This window comes from Acipenser ruthenus, chromosome 31, assembly GCF_902713425.1.
Source record: "Acipenser ruthenus chromosome 31, fAciRut3.2 maternal haplotype, whole genome shotgun sequence".
NCBI lineage: Eukaryota > Metazoa > Chordata > Actinopteri > Acipenseriformes > Acipenseridae > Acipenser > Acipenser ruthenus.
In genome coordinates, this window is record NC_081219.1 from 13,806,802 (window position 1) to 13,812,806 (window position 6,005).

The 6,005-nt window shown below is 41.8% G+C and overlaps 1 protein-coding gene across 2 annotated transcripts in view; it reads right to left on the reverse strand.

Annotated features, from left to right (window-relative positions):
* LOC131702899 (ras-specific guanine nucleotide-releasing factor RalGPS1-like) overlaps window positions 1-6,005 on the reverse strand; it is a 122,327-nt gene that overhangs the window by 58,267 nt on the left and 58,055 nt on the right. The window lies entirely within an intron of this gene.

Below are 6,005 nucleotides of genomic sequence, written 5' to 3' on the forward strand. Positions count from 1 at the left end.
AGTCAAAATGATTGTCAAAGACAACAGGCTTGATAGGGACTCACCACCAGTGTATAAAATGATTTTTCAGATACATTTTATCAAGCACCAGGGACAGTACAAGGCTTGTTGTTTCTTTTCGATCTTCTTCATGTCAACAGTTTAAAAACCATGAACTAAGTCTTAAGTTATGCTTGCTGACACCCCCCCCATGACTCATTTTCACAAACCGTGTTTAATCACGATACTGTTTATATACCAGTGACTCAGGAGTCTAACATTGAGAGCATTGCGTGGACCAGAACAATATACAACTGCACATTCTGTTTAAATAAGTGTATTTATTTGATGAAAATCTGCCAATATATGCACAGATTTTGTTTTTTCTTTTCTCTTTTCAACACGAGTTTGGGCAGTTAATCAAACCCAGAAAGAAGAAGAGGAGAGAGAGAGAGAGAGAGAGAGAGAGAGAGAGAGAGAGACGCCAAAGGCCTGACTTATCAAGGTATTTAGACCAAAATGCAATTTGCACCATTTATCCATGAAAGAAAAATAACTTAACGTTACTTAACTAGTTTCTATGTTACTTGTTTTGTAAGATGAAACTTTCCACACATTGTTATATTAACAGAATACTCCATGGATGTTCGTGGAGTGCTGTAGTTTTTTCCCCTTATGTGGCTGGCTGCAGACAAACCTTCAGGGGCTTGTTGGTTATTCATCCGTACTCATTCGCAGAATAACTACAGCGCTCCGTGAACGCTCATGGAGTATTCTACTTACTTAACAAGCCAAACTGTAGGTTTTATATTAAGCTCTGAAAGTGGAAGTGTGTTAGTACTGCGAAGCATTCGTTTGAAAGATGAGACACACATGGATGCAATCTTCAGCTGGTCGTTATTTCCAAACCCATTTGAATCACAAACACGCTGACTCACACCTGTTTATCGCAGTAATGCTTTGAGCTTTGTCCAACGCAACTGGGTCAATTTGGTTTGGTTTTGGTGATTGAAAACGGCTGAATTAACGAGCAGGGTTCTCCCTACTTTTGTCGGCTGGCTAGACCAACGTTATTAATAATCAGCTCCTAATCTCTAGCACTGTTTCCACAAAGCGTGACTGAGACTCAAGATGACTATCAGCAAGAAAAGAGAGAGAGCTGAAAGTCCTGCTTCCCAGCTGTGTTGCATGTTGGTGCAACGATTAAAGAAATTCTGCCTCAGAGTTTCCATTCTTTTTCCTGGTCCACTACTGGATTCAAATTAGAAAGCGCTCCATGTTGAGTCTGGACTAGAACAATATACAAGGGAGGTCTACACCATGTGGATTAGCGTGGTATCTGCCACTCACAAATCGTCTTCAATGGCAATGCAGACGGTGGCACTACAACAGCAATGGTACTTTACTAAGGGGGAGAAATGGTGCCATGAGGGAGCTACAAAAGGGAGGGCTTTCGTACAGTGTTAGCAGAATGACATTATCTTTCTATTTTCTATACACTCTGCTGGGAATCCATTGCAGTTCCATATCAGCAGCAGACGGTGTGCTAACAAGTGAAGAATATCGTGTACATCCTTTTTAATGCTGTGGTTTGTTCATCGCTCTGCTCCGGCTGCTTCAGGGCAATACACTGGTATGCCAATGGGAACAATGGGTAATGTTAAATACACGAGTGTAAGAAGAGTGTTACATCAGATGACAGTAAGGACTGCACACTTACATACAGGCGTGAGGTCCATACCTTTTTTCTCCCCCCAATTCCAATTCATTTTTAAAATAAATTTGCACTGTTTAAAAGGGAAAGGGCACGGGAACTGGAACTGGAATCAGGAATTGATTTTAAATTGGACTTGAAAAAAGGAATTGACCCCAACCCTGTATGTCTTCAGTATTGACTTGCCCTTTTTGAAGCCAGGTGTTCTGTACAAGCAGCAGAAGCAGCCCCTGTATCTGTCATACGGTACAATTTAATATATCTTTAAGGTTTCCAGCTGTTAGAAGCTCAGCTGCACCGAAGCCTTTCCACTCGAACTGCAATCCAAGATTTGTTTTGCAAACATCCTCTTTGCACTTTTATCTGTGTGGATTCCAGGCATCTGAGGTAAGCTGGAAGCTGTTCCATGTGTCTTTTGGGGAAACCTGCATTAATGATACAGCCTCCTGTAGCAGCTGTAAATCGAGTGTTAGTCTCTGATGAAAGCAGTCTGTTGCATGAAAATGAATGTCTGCTTCATGGTGAAGTACACAAACTGCTGCTATGGCCAAATGTATTGCATCACCCTGCAGAATTAAAGTGGAATGAAACCTGCTGAATAAAGTTACGTTAACATATTGAATTACATACCGCTTTGTAGTTTTCCATATACTTAAAACTGACAGTTCATATAATCATGCAAGCCATGATAGTACTAACAGATTTGAAATATATTAGTACTATTACGATTACATGATTTTAAATGAAAGATCTAAAAATGATGTTATGAATGCACAGTTTTCAAACAAAGGTTTGCTAGCCAGCACTCAAAACTGTGCAATAAGGACGTTTGGCCTCTTGTGTTTCCAATACGTTTTTGATTTACCGTCTTGTGGATATATCATCTCTTTTTGTTTTTAACAACCGAGTTGCTGGCCGCTTGCAAAAGATTACAACAAGTTTGGTTTGCTTTCAAGCATATCAGTTGGGAAAAACAGCTTTTTAAAAGGGTCTGGCAATCAAACCTGGATTTAAAAGACAAGATGTTTTGATAGATTTATTACGTGTCACGCATTAATGGTTAATGTGGGTGCTTTTCTAATAGTAACATTGCGTGCATGTCTCTTGTAAACCTCAAACTAGCAGTAATGACTGTTTGAATAGAAGCCACATACATCACTGTAGTGGAATCAGATCTTACGAATTTTAAAACTTATTATAAGGTTTATCATACGACAGCTACATTTTCAAAACTGGTGGCAAGTTTGCAACTAAAAAGCACAGTAAAAGCCAGGAACACAATCTCTACATATTGTCTTTCTAAAACAGCCCATTCTATGACTTAGACAAGTGAAACATATTCACATTGTATAAAAACACACACAGAACATTTAAACGTGGCCTTCAACCATTCCATCTGACTGAAGATTTCCTGCAAAAAATGGACAACTAGGTACACCACCTTTAAAAATGACAGACCGTGCCGTCATCCTTGACAAACACTTGGTGTCGTGATTAAGGATCATTTAAAACCGGACTTGGAAAAAGATGCTGGCTGTCGTAATGTTCACCCGCCAGACTAAGAAGAAGTTCCTTTATTCTTACTGGCTGGCTGATTAGACTCGGTAATCTGCCATCCTCATTTAATTTAAGCAACGACTGGCTCTTCAAAAGACCGAACACAAGCCCAGCAGGCTGATCCTTGGTGTCTGAGTGCAAAAGGCCCCCGGTTTTGATTCCCAGGGTCAAGTTATTGTTCTTCGGACTGAAAGCAAGCCCTGAGGTGGTGTGGGAAGGACCACACACTTGGAACTATGAAAGCAGCGTGTGATCTGCCTCATTATGGGATGCACCTTGGCATTCCGATCTTATAAGCCCCCCCCCCCCCCCCCCCCACCAACGAGTCAGGAGCAAAAAAAATGACAATAAATAATTTGCCAATACAAAAAGCAAGACCACAAGCAAAATAAATGACAGTAGAAAACATTTCTGCTATAGATTAGTCCGCAGTAGGCAGCAGTCTGATTCTTACTGAGAGTCGATGATAAATGACGCTAACGGAAAGCAAGCTTGTCTGCTTCACTTGCTTAAATTATATGTCTGTCTGTGATTGAGAAAGTTACAGACACTACAAAGTAACACATGGCAGTATTTTTTAAATGCATGTTCTATTATTAACCACAGTGCTGCTAATGATTAGAGGAATGCTAAGGAAGTACTACTCTGTGAAGGGGGGGGGGGGGGGGGGGTTGGGTGTTGGGTGGAGGACACGAAACTGTCAGATACTTGACATGATGTTTTTTGTACATCTCGAATTGTTCTGTTACCACCAGTGACTGCCATCTGTAACTCGTGATGATATGGACTGGTGTTCACACCAAAGATTAACAGCAAGCATGGCAACAGAACACAGAGTCAGTTACAGTGTTTTGTGGCACCTTCTTTTGTATTGACTATTGCACCTTTATTTATAAAAATCAGCAAATGTACAGAATACAGAAGCAGCCAAATCAGATTACCATGCCTTTTAGCACATGTTCTCTATTTTGGTTTTGTGGAAGCAACGTTTTAAGTCTTCTCACTTTCAAGTATTTGTCGCCTTCTCAAACTGCACCGAATGCCAGTTGTTCTTCTCCAAGTCCAGACTGCCAGAGCATGCACACCCCCACTGAGCAGCCACCCCCTACAGTAAGCTCACAGCTGTCGCGGGGCGTAGCTAGCGATGCGGACAACTGGCCTGGTTGGTGCTCCGCGGCGGCTGACTGTCCTCGTTATCTTTCAAAGCACAAGGACGTTACTCTGCACACTCTCTCCAACACTTGAGAAGCAGCTGGACGCTGGCTTTGACCTTGACTGCACTTGACAGCCTTTTTATTTTTGGCAGCCTGTTATCACCAATATTGCTTTGGTATTGTTAAAAGGACTGTGCCCTTCCTAAACCGTGCCTTTTTTTTCGAGACTTCCATGGTCCGTGTTTCTCATATGTACTTGCTGTATAATTCCTGACATGCCATGCAAATAAACGCTCAGGTTTTGCTGCGGTGTGTAGCTGACCACTAGAGCATTTCATCTCAAGTGCTGGCACTGGCACGGCTCCAACTGCGCATTCAGTTAAAACGGGAAGCTTGCCCTGAAAGATTAAATCGAGTGTCACAAGACCTCTCTCCTGCTGAAGGAGGCTGTCGCTCTGCTGCTCTGCCGCTAACCTGAGGGACCTTGTCTGACTGATCTGACTGGCACGGAGAGGGGAATGCCAGTGCTGATTGGAAAAGCTACTGCATTATTTAAAAACACAAAAAGAACAACAGTTGGAACAAAAGTTAAAAAAAACAACTCTCCTCTTGCCTGTGCAGTGGAGCGGTGTCCACATTGAGATTCGTACTGCTTAACTTGAACTGCATAATTGCATACAGATGTGTCTGTAAGGCTATCTACCGGATGCTATTAAAAAAATGATTCTGCCCCCCATTGGGTTACCACTGTCACAGTGCATAGTCGAGATGGTGCTGGAAAGCCCATAATCCTAACTTAGCCACAAGCTACAAATTAGCTTCTTGGTTCTTCTATCCCGACAGTAAAGACTTGCTTTGTTGGAAGCATTTGCTGAGATTGGGGTCAACTGCTATAAGCAGCTGTTCCCTTGTCCATCATAAACCACACACTCCTGCGAAACAGCTTGCTGTGGTTTACCATGGCAGAAGAACAGCGCGGGGTTGTAAAGCACAGTGAATGTGCCCAACTAAATTAAGCTGGTGACCTTGTATCCCTGTTTCCAATTCCCTGTGCACTCGCTTTACTGTAACACATTCATTCACCTAATGAAAGGTTACCTTTGCGGTGATATGAAGTCCAGGTGGGCCAGGTTGATTAACAGAGATGTTCTGATAAAATCAAAGTTTTACTGCATTAAAACAAACTTTTTTTTTTTCAATCTCAGTTCAATTGAATCTCCACCAAGACCTTGCTTAGCAAAAGGCAACGATAAAGAAGAGACATGCTAACCCTACTGTGCTGGCTGCCCGCACCCTAACTGAGCCAGTGCTCAATTTGTCACAGCTGTGTAGAAAACAGACTGAAGCCATGTGCAAGAGAAATGTGAGATGAGAAAGTCTCAACCTCAAGGTATTATTTACAAAGGTTAATGTTACAAAAAAACAGTCAAACTTTAAAATGACTAGTGCAATTACTAAGTGTACTTATCGAATGTAAAAAAAAATCTGAAATCGTCATCAAAATTAAAGCACTTCCAATGCGGCCCTCTCTGCTCTAGGCTTTCCAAAGTGTTGATCTCTGCATGACACAGTGTGTACATTCACTGTGTTCTGAAGACTGA